Here is a 13,962-nt window from a genome sequence, read left to right as displayed (position 1 = left end):
TACCTTATAAATAGATGTGATCTGGCAGCCATTTTACATTCTGTCTTTTGTCAGTGTAGGGAAAGGACGCTGTGTGGAGCAGGGACAGTCAGTCTAATCATTAGCTAGCTAATTAGCTATTCCTATTGGGTCCACAAAAGTCCTTATAAGGACTGGTATAGGTGTACAGTATATAGGGTTGTAATACGCTTACAATATACTTTCTTTCAAATATAGAAAGTATATTATGGTGCACTGCTGACTGCTGTACTGCTGAGTGCTGATCGATTCTGCAGCTGTCTTTTATAAGTGTAGGGAGGGACAGTTTGGTGTTTGGAGCAGGGACAGTCTGCAAATCACTACCTACTAGGTCCTTTTAAGGACTGGTATAGGTGTATAGTATATAGGGTTGTAATACATGTATAATATACTTTCTTTCAAATATAGAAAGCATATTATAGTGCACTGCATGCAGTGATGCCGACCGATTCTGCAGCTGTCGTTTCTCAGCGTAGGGAGGGACAGTTTGGTGTTTGGAGCAGGGACAGTCTACAATTCTCTAGCTACTAGCTAGCTACTACTAGGTCCACAAAGATCCTTTTAAGGACTGGTGTAGGTGTACAGTATATAGGGTTGTAATACACGTATAATATACTTTCTTTCAAATATAGAAGCATATTATAGTGCACTGCACTCCTTTTAATGACTGGTATAGGTGTACTATTTGGTGTGCAGTATATAGGGGTATAATACACGTATAAAATACTTGCAAATATAGAAAGCATAGTATAGTGCATTTCCACTGTGCAGCATTGTGACTGCTGATCGGTTCTGCAGCGATACTACAAAGAGTGACAAGCGCAATTAGAAAAAAGTATTATAACCAGTTGTGATAGACCAGTGGCCCCCCAAAACGACAGATTGAAGCGGGGTGTTATATACCTTCTTCCACGTACATACTACACTTCTCTAGAGACTTTTGTCACAGGGTCATTTAAAAAATGACAGGCAGAGGAAGAGGCAGGCCCTCCCGCAGGGGTGGTAGGGGTAAGGCAGGAGCAATAGGCTTGAGCCAAAGTGGCAAATTGCAGAAGGTGCGTTCAATTACAGCAAAGGACACACCAGACTTGGTTGTGCCGCTGCTGACAATAGTGTTGCTATCTGCAGCCTTTGCTGGGGAGGGGGATCGTGACCGATAAGTGCACTTGCCTAGCTCAGGACAGTGTTTACTACCTCACATTTATAAAAATGAATGCGCAATGGATCTCGGAGGAATTCAACACATGTGACCAGTAGACCATGTATATGCATAACTCTATAAACAATTTATTTAATCTAGCACACAGACCTTTTTTCTACCTTTGGCTCACTTCCTTGTACATAAAAAAGCACACCGTACTATATGCCTGTACCCTCCTGTTTGAAGAGGTTGAGCGGTGTCATATTTTTGGGTCCCGCAGCGAGTTACTGGTATCAGTGCTGGTGTCAGTGCTCTCTATCTCTGTGCTGGCGTGGTGTCAGTGCTCTCTATCACGGTGCTGGTGTCAGTGCTCTCTATCTCGGTGCTGGTGTCAGTGCTCTCTATCTCGATGCTGGTGTCAGTGCTCTCTATCATGGTGCTGGTGTCAGTGCTCTCTATCACGGTGCTGGTGTCAGTGCTATCTATCTCGGTGCTTGTTTCAGTGCTCTCTATCACGGTGCTGGTTTCAGTGCTCTCTATCACGGTGCTGGTGTCAGTGCTCTCTATCTCGGTGCTGGTGTCAGTGCTCAGTCTCTATTGTGGTGCTGGTTTCAGACAGTGAGGGAGATAGCAGCGGAGAAGCCAATCAGCAGGCAGTGCCAGCACCATGGCTGAGGATCAGCACTGGACTGGCACCTCCAGACCACCACAGTAGAGCCCTGCATAGGTGGGGGTAAGGGCCGGGCAGAGGGAGGGGCTCAAGCACAGGTTGGCACACTGGGACACTGGCACAGGACTGCGCTGCCCTGACTGTGGCACTGATCATCTCCTGCACCCCCTTCATAGCCTGCCCTGACCTTACCTCTCCTCCATGGCCTTCATGCACTCCTGAATTGTCAAAATTCCACAGATATTGGTAGTGGAATATATTAGCATCTCATTTCCTCCTAGTAATTACAGACATGTGGAACTTTCTGTTGGCTGTTTTCATAGTGACACCGCATGTGTCACAAGGTTCTTGGACAATCAGGTGTTGCCATTTCTCAACCGTTCTGTTGTGGTTATATACTGGTCAATCAGTATCTGGAATCTTTTGCAAAAACGTTGTCATCGTATACAGAGGAAAACAGTGACTGTTGCTTGTGTCACAGCAGGGAAAATGAAGCTTGAGATGTGATGCTGGAACCTTCAGCTTATTAGCCAACAGTCTGTACTGCCAAGACCACCCACTCCCTGTTTTCAAGCAGCATTTGGTTATACATGCATTTTTAAAGGGTCACTCCACCTATAACATACGGCAAAGGATTGGTGCTTGTGAGTTTATCTGCTTGCTGGCTCTGTTTTGAGGATATTAGTGATGAGGTATTCTTTAATAGGATAGCTTACTGCCATCCCTTGCTCTGGATTCCTGAAGGTCCTCTTATTTCTGGACGTTTCTCAGTGGTACATGATCTAAGTAATTCAAATAATCAAAGTCCAACCAAAAACTGAAATAGATGTCATGGGTAGATTGCTCGTTTAGTGATGCATGGAATTACCATCAAGAAAAATGTTTGTATTACGCCTAATCCCAACATGGCAAGTACATTTTGTCTAATAGCTGAAAGAACATCAGCAAAGAAGATGGAGCATATGGCACTTCAGGGTTATGGTCCCTCCAGACATTGCATGGAAGGCGAAGCGGTGTTAATTTTGTGAACTTGTATTTTGATCTTGAAGATCTTCTGAGAATGACCCATTAAAAGATGTTTATTACAAAAAAAAAAAAAAAAAAAAAAAATTCCACAGATAAAAAAAGAATGCTTGTCGTTGTCGATCCCAGATTCACTTAATACTTTTGTTATGTCAGTGTCCATGTTGTGGGACTATGTGTGCAAAGCTAGTAAGTATTTTGTGGCTGAAAATATGACCTGGAGATTCTTAAGGTTCGCCTGCCATTAAAATCAATGGGGTCCGCCGCAAACTTTGCGGTTCGCAAACTTTTGGTCACTTTCCACGTTTGTGTTCGCGAAACATCCCATCGGAAGTTTGTCCATCACTAATGTTTATTATTTAAAAAAAGAAAACCTTTAGTGCCACTTTAATCCTGCTGTATCTGACCAATGCTGGAGGTGTGGAAAATCGAGAGGCACACTTTTACACCTATGGTGGTCCTGTCCGTTAATAACACCATATTGGTCGGCTGCATTTAGGCTTAGTCATTTGGTCAGAGACCTCAGAGATAGAGCTTTTCTTTATGATCCCCGAATCAATCAAATCCATTAAAAAAGGCTTATTCAGCTTTCTGCTAATGGCAGGCAGTAAATAAATTCTAAGACTTTGGAAATCTCACATATCACCAGCTCTTTCATAGTCTTTCATAGTCGCTAAGGTTGAATAAAGACACCAGTCCATCCAGTTCAACCAGAGTGAGTGTCTACAATTGCCCTTATCCCTGCACATTGCACACTCACATCAGTCCCTACCCTCAAGGAGCCCACAATCCAAGGTCCCCATTCATATACTAGGGCCGACTTTGGACAGAAGCCAATTAACCTACCTGCATGTCTTTGGATTTGGAGCTCTCTATGGGTAGCTGAGATTAATCACACTATTGTGGATCGAGGAGTTAATTTCTACATCAAATAAAAACGATTCCAAGTTTACGGAAATGTGGATCCCTTGGGTGGCGTTTCTTGAATCTCTCTTATTCGTATCCTATATATGAGATAGCTATTCACTGTATCTCTCCTTTACATAAGCAAGCCATATTTGGCTGAGTCACCATGGTTAAACAATTACTGAATTTTCTTTTTTTTTGATGGCAGACTTACATAACGGTCCCCTCTGTTGAATGCTACTCCACTGTTGCTTTTTTTCTTCCCTTTTTTCCATCTTTTCTTATTTCTATTCTTCCCTTTTTTATCTTTTGATTTATCCCAACTTCGTTTTCTCTGAAAAAGTTGGTATTGATAGTAAATTTTTCTTTACTGCATATTGCTATATATTTTGAATGTATTATGGCAGGAGAGTATGATGAAACCCACCATGTAGATGACTATAGCAATGCCATTAAGTGCTGCTATTCTTAATACAATGCCATTTCTTTCTTTCAAAAAAATATATATAAACGACAGAAGTTTACATTTTTCATTGTAAGGAATATTGTTTCTGAAGTGCAAGCAAAACTTAGTGGGGAACTATAAAATTTGGACATGAACTTCTATGATAAAATAATTATTAATCTTGTATTTATAGTTAACAAACTTCTTACAAATGTAAGAACAAGAAAGCTATATGATTGATGTTTGCTTCAGTACATTAACATTATAGGGGTTAAGGTGCCTTTTAACACCATGTTGAAGCAGCCTGGTCGGCTGGGAGAGGCAGGGCATGCACCTCTCCCACTCCTGAACCATACCGGACCATAATCCTCGGGTGATGGGAGGGTAATTTGTGGGGAGGCAGGGAACCTTGTCCCCACGTTGAGGGAACAGGGGCCTCTTCCCCACATGTTTTTTAATTTCTTTCATAATATGTACTGTTCCTTAAAAAACAGCATGGGGTGTGTCTTCCTGGGTTGCCAGGGCAGGTAGAGTAGAAATACCACGTTGAAAGTGGCCACATAAACTCTAATGGTAAACATAGTTAGTCAAGTTAGAAAAAATACACTTCCAAAATTGTATACTTTAAATGCTCTTGTCCAAATTTGAAAAAATCAATCCCACTAGTGTTTAATTGTTATTTTCATCTGTTTATAATAGTATTTTATTATTTAGTGGGTGTATAATCATGTAAATTGAAGGGCTCGTCATATAGACTACCTAATGGAAAATTGTATGAGGCTAGGTATTTTGTCGATTGCCACAGGAAGGGGGTTATATTGATCATGTTTTGTAAATGTGGTACATTTTGTATAAGGAAAGCTATGCGTAACTTGTGCAGAAGGATTTATGACTACATCTATCACATCTGTTAAAGTGCTATATAGGCAGACACGTGGGTTTGAAAAATAACTATGACTGGGGGGGGGGGGGGGCGTGGCCAGCGCACAAGCTGAATGGAAGCTCTGTGAGAGAGCCCCGTGACACGAACGGGCATATTAGCGACAATTCACAGCGAATATCGGTAAAAAAGATACGAACAGACGACGGAAGAGTTCCTGAATCCGAAGGTGATGTCGAAAAAGCGGAAAGACGAACGGAAAATGAAAAAACTAACGACATTCTCCTCTCAGTCAGCGGGAGGGAGAAAAAGAGATGGCGCAGATCCTCTCACAGCTGCTGTACCAGCAACGTCCTCCTCAGGGAGAGCGCACTACACTGACATGCCTGATGCTGCTCTAGAAGAATCACCTCACAAAACACATCTGGAATCTCCTCATGAGGAAGATTGCCTCAGCCCTACATGTCGCAGCCCGGCTAAAACTCGTATCAAACTGGATTTCACAGGCCAGGAGGTAAGCCATAAAATACCTCATATTAGTCAAGATAACACAGTCATAACTCCTATAGCTTCGCCTATAGCCGCATTCCCCACTAATAACCAGCCTATTCTGGACACCCAATTAAAAGAAATGCTATTAACTTTACATACTTCGCTTCATACGGATATTTTACAACTCACAAATCAATTCTCCAAAGCAGTGAACTCCTTAGGTGAAAGAGTACACACTATTGAGAACTCTATGGGAGACATGACCAATACTATTAATGGCTTAATAGATGCTCATGAAGAAAATAAAGCTGAAAAAGAGTGGCTTAAATTTAAAATCGCAGATTTAGAAGACCGCTCAAGGAAGAACAATCTCAAAATCAGGGGTATCCCTGAAAATATACAGCAGTCTGATCTTAAAAAAATATGCCACTGACTTATTCTCCAACTTGCTGCCAGCTATACCAGCCTCAGAGCTCACAATTGATCGTATCCATCAGATTCCGAAACCGTCATTTCTCCCTCCACAGATACCACGTGATGTACTACTTAGAGTACACTTCTAACATGTTAAAGAACAAATCCTATATAAAGTGCGACATCTAGGACAACTTCCACAACCATATAATACAATCCAGATTTATGCTGACTTGTCTAAACATACTCTAGATATGAGAAGACAACTTTCCACGATTACAAAGGCTCTGCGTAATCATAAAATTGAATACCGTTAGAAACAACCATCTAAACTACTGATACAGAAGAACCTACCATACAATCACTTCTGTGGAACAAGGCATTAAGTTACTTCACGCATGGGGTATTATCCCCGAACCAACTCCACCTATCGGAGCTAAGAAGAATCCGGAGAAACTTATGCCACAATGGCATTAGCTTTCATTGACTAGATCCGGTCAAAATACAATCCTATCTATAGGAAACCGATCTATCAGCTTGCCCACCATGCCGTGCGATACTAAATCTTTGGAACAGCTGACCTTTGAACTAATTCCCCATTCTAATGTTGCAGTATACATTGAAATGTTTACCACTGCAAGTTAAGTTTAATGTTTGGTTATATTTTTGTTTGTGCTTTTACTTTTATATTTTTCTTCACAGTATCCTATACACAACTCATAGCATTCAAAGGGACAGGTATGTTGTGAATCTACAAAATTTGAATCAAATCTTTTCAGTCACTAAATTTTTGGACATTCATAGTCATTTCAGACTACAAATTGTTCACATGGAAGTAGAATTTAAAGCTATTATCAGGCTAGTATGTACTTACTTTTTCCATCTTATTAATATCCTTTTATGAGTATAAAGTTAATATCTTTAAATACTACCAGCAAAAAGAGCGTTGAAGTGGCAAATGGCTAACACCCAGCGATGTCAAATATTGTGTATACAAGAAACCCATTTCAAAACAGGCGCTATTCCCACTTGCACCCATGAGAACTTTCCTCACATATTTACAGCATCAGGCCAACAGAAAAAAAGAGGAGTACTTATTGCCATACATCATTCAGTTAATTTTCAATTACATGAATCTATTGTAGATACCAATGGATGATACCTCATATTAATATGTACCATTGATAATACACTTATTACATTGGTAAATGTGTATGCGCCTAATAAAAGACAATCCCATTTTCTGAATGGCCTGATGAGAAAGATAGGTAAATGCCGAAAAGGTGCCTTAATAATTTGTGGAGACTTCAACACAATACATGAACAAGAACTAGACACTCCTAATCCCAAAAGCAGATCCAACTGCGCACTTAAATTTTTTTTGAATAAAAGCGATCTCTATGATGTATGGAGATGCCATCATCCTGGAGATCGTGAATACACATATCATTCCCTGGTACATAATACCTATACTCGTATCGATTATATTTTTACGGATAAGTGGTTATTGCAGCGGGTGAGGGAGTCTGACATTTCACCCATCACTTGGACTGATCATGCCCCAATTAGTATGACTATTTTACCTAAACACTCTCAAACGACCCATTTTCTATGGAGAACAAATGCATATCTTATCAAAATGCCTACCTATGCTACAGCTATACAAAACCAGATAACTGAATTCTTTAAATATAATGTGGGATCGGTGTCAGACTCCGCCACCCTATGGGGTGCTCATAAAGCATTTAGTAGGGAAATCCTAATGCAACTGAATGCTCAATTCAGGAAAAATAAAACAAAACTCATTGAGAAACTTACTGCTGACATTAAAGCATTGGATTCCCAAAACCAATCTCACCCATCACAACAACTGAAAACTAAACTACAAATATTACGACAGGAACTCAGAACGACTCTATTGGATACATTTGAAAAACATACTAGAAAACTTAAAGCTAAATATTACCATACTAGCAACAAAGCAGGAAAAAACATGGCACTTCGGATCAAAGGCAGATATTCCAAAACAAAGATTCCATATCTATACCACCCTATTACTAGAGAAAAATTGCAAGACCCCCAAGACATAGCGAATGCATTTAGCTGTTATTATACCTCCCTTTACAATCTTAAAGATGATTCTCAAACTCCCACACCTACCCCAAAGATAATAAGTGATTTCTTAGATACTATTAGTCTCCCATCATTAACTACTGATCAAATCTCTGATCTTAACGTCCCATTTTCAGTGGAAGAAATTGCTAGAACTATAGACTCCCTACCCAACAATAAATATTCGGGCCCAGACGGAATGATAGGAGAATAGTATAAATTACTTCGAGATATACTGGCTCCCCACTTATGCTCACTTTTTAACGAAGCGGCATCCAAATCAGAATTTCCGGCTGAGATGCTTCAGGCCTTGATCATAACACTGCCGAAACCAGGCAAAGATCCCAACGCTCCCCAAAATTTCAGACCGATTTCATTATTGAACATTGACATCAAAATATACGCCAAAGCAATAGCGAATCGACTGATGAACTACATACCAGATCTCATTCACAAAGATCAATCTGGCTTTACTAAAGGTCGACAATCTTCAGATGCAACAAGACGTCTGATTGATATTATACACTTCACTGAGAGACATCAAACGCCTTCTCTGCTCCTTTCTTTGGATGCAGAGAAGGCGTTTGATAGGGTCCATTGGGGCTATTTACAGTCAGTGCTTTTAAAATTTGGCTTTTAATGGAAATATTTTATCGGCAATTTTTGCACTGTATAAGGGCCCCTCAGCGAGAGTATACACAAATTATATGATGTCTAGGCTCTTTGGCATCTCTAATGGAACACGACAAGGTTGCCCCTTATCTCCTTTAATATTTAATTTAGCCATCGAACCTCTAGCAGAACGTATACGATCTGACACAAAACTATCTAGTATAAAAATTGGGCAAATAGATAATAAAATAAGTCTGTTCGCAGATGACATAGTTCTTATAGTGTCTGATTCTATTTCATCTCTCCCGAATCTCCAAAATATACTAACAACATTTGGAGCAGCATCATATTATAAAATCAATGAAACCAAGTCCCATATTTTAGACCTAGGATTAGATAACACAACCAGGCAGTTATTGTCTAATAAATACCCCTACCACTGGAAAGACGAGGGGATTTCTTACTTAGGAATCACTCTCACTAACAAAACAAAACAGTTATTTAAAATAAACTTTTTACCATTTAAGAAACATTTTGAAACAGATCTGACAACACTTAGAAAAATTCAAATTTACATGGGCTGGTCGCCTGGCAGCTTTCAAAATGATGACCTTACCAAAATGATTATATCAACTCAGGTCCCTTCCAATATGTATCCCTAAATACTACTTTAAATCCTTACAAAGCAGTTTGGGAAAATATCTATGGAATGGCAAAAATTCCCTTTGCGCATACCATATACTAATTAAACATAGAAATATAGGTGGTGCGACCGTACCTGATCTACAGGATTATTATGACGCAACTCTTTTGACCCAATTGCAAGAATGGTTCTTGCCTACTCCTAAAACTTTATGGGGACAAATTGAGAAAGACATCACACGACAACCTAATATGCAATTCTGGTTACTTAGTAGGAAAATTAAGTCCACAATTACAGCTCAATACCCACCAACGGTGAAAGCAACGCTACACCCTTGGCAGAGAATCATCCCATACAAATGGGATAAAACTCCAATCACGGTGTTAAACCCTCCTCTAACAATCATACCAACATTAATTCCTGGCGTACAAATACACGACTGGAATTTGGGTCGGGATATCAAACTTGGTTCCTTCTTCCAACAGGGCTCATTAAAGTCTTTTTCTCAGTTAAGTAATGAATTACAGCTTCTGAATTCTGAGCGATCTACATATATTCAAATAGAAAAGTGTCTGCTACACAATCCACAATTCAGAGCTTCAATCCCGGTTAAAATATGGTCTTTCCTCAATAACCATGCCACCTCACAGAAAGGAGTAGCTACAATATACCCAATTCTAGGGGAAAAAAACATACCCAGCAAACTACCTTCCTTCCTTAAATGGGAACAAGATTTGGGGCAAGACTTTTCAATTAAACAATGGATGGCTTCCCTACGAAGCATATATAGGGCCACTGCATGTGTTACACTATGGGAATTGGCACAAAAAATTGTTCAAAGACAATACCTGACTCCACATATCCTAGCAAAATTCAAGGGGAACTCGTCACCTAATTGCTGGACAAATTGTACCCAATTGGGGACCCTATTTCATATTATGTGGGACTGCCCAAGCTTACATAACTACTGGCAGGCAATCTCCCATTTACTCACTTCCGTAACAGGTATTGTCCTTCAACTTTCACCAGAACTAGCCATTCTGAATATGAATTTACATACGATTCCCAAACAATATCGTAAAGTAGTAACACATATACTTTTAGCTGCAAGACTATCCATAACTAGAAAATGGAAAACTGACTCTCTTCCTACTATGACAGAAGTTATAGAATTAACCCAACTCCACCACTCCTACGAATTGTTATTTCCTAATGACAAATCCCTATATATTAAGGAACAACAACTATGGGAACCTTGGAGTACATGGTACAAAAATTATACTTCCACAATTTAGATAATGCTGAATCTTTAATCATATAGAAGAAAGAACTCCTGTGCGTTTTAATATTTTTTGGATGGCTTTAAAAATAATTTCATAACAAAGTGACAAATATATCACATGTCTGTTTATCTGAATTGAGCTGCGGAGTAAGAATAGATCTTTATTTTCCTTCATAAAAGATAACTACTGTATTTGAATTTCCTTTAGGATGTTGGCCTAGGTACTCCAAGACACAGATAGATCCCTGTGAGGGGTGTCTTGGGGTCCAGAAGTGGCCATTATCCATATCGCTATTTATAAATCTTACAATAATTATATTACGGACTTTATTATACAAGTTCTAAGAGACTTACTCTTGTTCGAGTCCCTTTATGACTATGAATATTAGATACTTGGGAATACTACTTTATTCTTTATTGTGGACTATTTGTTTCTATGCTATATTGTGCTGAGAAAAACCTGTCACTACATTATACTGTGTTATGTTACTTTTATTACTATTTTTTTTTTTTTGTTTTGTAACCCTTGTTGTAACTAACTCTGCTAAAAATCTCAATAAAAACATTTGAAAAGATAAAAGAAAAATAACTATGACTCATCCATTATATGCTTTGCAGCTCTAGATAGAGTCTATGAGGATCTAAGGGCGGTGAATTTGATTTAAAAAAAAAATCGACTACAGGAGAAGGCACGGTGGATTTATAACATAAAAGCCAATGTTGCCCGCCAGCCCCTCCCGCCGTCGCCATTCCTCGCCCGCCCGGCTCTCTCCTTCCCTCCCTCCCCGGGGCCCCCTTCGCCTCCGGATCATTCCTTCCTCCCCATTCCTCCCTTGTTTTTCCTCCCCCCCTTCTCCCTTCCCTCCCCGGTCTCCGTCCCGCTCTTGCCCTCTCTCCACCTCATCCAGCGTGAAGTCTTGTCTTATCTTGTGACCAAAGACTACCTTTACATCTTCTGATTATTGCCCTGATCTAACAGAACTTGTTTCACTATGGACACCGGTGTTATTGAAGGAGGCCTGAATGTTACCCTCACAATCAGACTCCTGATGCATGGAAAGGAAGTCGGTAGCATCATTGGAAAGAAAGGAGAGTCTGTTAAAAAGGTGCGTGAAGAGAGTGGGGCTCGTATTAACATCTCAGAAGGCAATTGCCCAGAAAGAATTATTACCTTAGCTGGTCCAACAAATGCCATCTTCAAAGCCTTTTCAATGATAATTAATAAACTGGAAGAGGATATCAGCAGCTCAATGACAAACAGCACTGCCTCCAGCAAACCACCCATTACGCTGCGTCTAGTGGTTCCTGCAAGCCAGTGTGGATCACTGATTGGCAAAGGAGGTTGTAAAATTAAGGAAATCAGGGAGAGTACAGGGGCACAGGTCCAGGTTGCAGGGGATATGCTGCCGAACTCCACAGAACGTGCAATCACTATTGCCGGTATTTCTCAGTCCATCATAGACTGTGTCAAACAGATCTGTGTAGTAATGCTGGAGTCTCCTCCAAAGGGGGTAACCATACCATATCGGCCAAAACCCTCCAGTTCTCCGGTTATTTTTGCAGGTGGGCAGGTGTCGCGCCAGGCCGGAGGGCACGCATGTGAGACTGACCTGTGGGAGGGGCAGAGGTCCCACACAGGGGGAGTCTCCCTAGATGCTGTGGATCTCCATGGGGCCTACACCATTCAAGGACAGTATGCCATTCCTCAGCCTGATCTGACCAAGTTACACCAACTGGCAATGCAGCAATCTCACTTCCCTATGTCCTATAGTGGCAACACCAGATTCAGTGGAGGTATTGATGCTTCAGCTCAGACAACGTCCCACGAACTCACCATTCCAAATGATCTGATCGGTTGCATCATTGGACGTCAAGGAGCTAAAATAAATGAGATTCGTCAGATGTCTGGAGCACAGATTAAGATTGCTAATCCTGTTGATCCACTGATCGTCAGATTACAATTACTGGGCCCAGTACCTTATCAATGTCAGCCTGTTCCTTGGACAGTGAAAGAGCATTGTGCTTTGTCAAATGAGCTGACCCAGGAGGCAGTATTCTAAAGGATGTAGCGATCTTCTGATTGTCAAGATGTGTCGCAGGAATTGCTGGCCGAATTGCACATCCTTTGGACTTTCTTCAGAAGCTGGTGGCATGGGAAGCAGTTAAGCAACTTCCAGCATCTCCTCTGTTTAGCTCATGTCAGTCTGCATAGCCCTGCAAACAGCCTTTTTTCAGGTTTTAACTAGTTTGCAAGTTTTCAGTTTCATCGTGCTTTTTCCTCATCCACTCATGAATTTTTTTTCTTTTATTGAAATGACATTTTTAACTCGATTTCGGTTTTCCTCTTCTGCTGTTAAAACCTGCTGATAAAGATTTTAGTTTTATAAAAGTTTGTCCTGTTACCTAATTTTTTTTATTTAAGTCACAATGTAAAGAGTGGGTTATTAAGGGCCGGTTCACACTGCGAGCCGCGGCGAGGCGTCTCCGACTTCCTCGCCGCGACTTGCAGGGGGGGTCAGCGGCGACTTGCAGAGGACTTCTGCATAGAAGTCAATGCAAGTCGCCCCCGAAGTCGCCCCGAAGTAGTACAGGAACCTTTTTTCTGAGTCGGAGCGACTCGAGTCGCTCCTCTCAGAACGGTTCCATTGTACTCAATGGGGACGACTTGCGGGAGCGAGGCGAGGCGAGCCGTGTCGCCTCGCCTCGCGCCGCAGTGTGAACCGGCCCTAAAGGGATTTCAATTTAGTTCTGTAACGTCAGGAATTTTTCAGAAAACAAATAAAGACGGACTGAAAAAAATAATAAAATAAAAATAAAAGCCAATGTTCACCATTGGAGAATGTTTTTTTTTTTTAGGTTATGGGGGTAATAAGGCAGCTGTACATGTTATCCTTTCATACCAAACCAGAACCAAAAAATTGGTGTTGGACTATACCGGTATTTTTTATATAAAGGTAAGAAAGAAATTGGGAATAAAAATTTAATACAAGTTTAATGAATAGCAAAAAGTAGCAAAGTACAGAATATGACACTTAAAATGTTAATACACCCCAGATTCATGTGTACATTACTCATAATAGAGTTCAATTCTGGTGGCGTAGATGGAGGGTTCCTCTACTAGTTTCGCGGATTGTCCGCTTCTTCAGGAGGAAGTCTATATAGTAAATAAATAATACAAAATTCATAACAATTAGTATTAATTATATAGGTACAATATTATAAATTCAATGAAAGTAACAGTTAGGATAAGGGGAATAAAAAGAAGTTTCACTCACCCAGAAATTTCTGCTAGTAACTAGTGTGCTAGTAACACACTTTGAGGGA

At 40.5% G+C, this 13,962-nt stretch overlaps 1 pseudogene; it reads left to right on the top strand.

Annotated features, from left to right (window-relative positions):
* Positions 1–11,377: 11,377 nt before the first annotated feature.
* LOC143930343 (poly(rC)-binding protein 2 pseudogene) lies at positions 11,378–13,084 on the top strand (annotated as a pseudogene).
* The last annotated feature ends 878 nt before the right edge of the window (positions 13,085–13,962 follow it).

The sequence above is a fragment of the Lithobates pipiens genome, unplaced genomic scaffold (assembly GCF_037356315.1).
Source record: "Lithobates pipiens isolate NorthernLeopardFrog02 unplaced genomic scaffold, aLitPip1_a1.2 Scaffold_25, whole genome shotgun sequence".
In the NCBI taxonomy this organism is placed as follows: Eukaryota; Metazoa; Chordata; class Amphibia; order Anura; family Ranidae; genus Lithobates; species Lithobates pipiens.
This window is presented reverse-complemented; position numbering and strand designations above follow the sequence as displayed.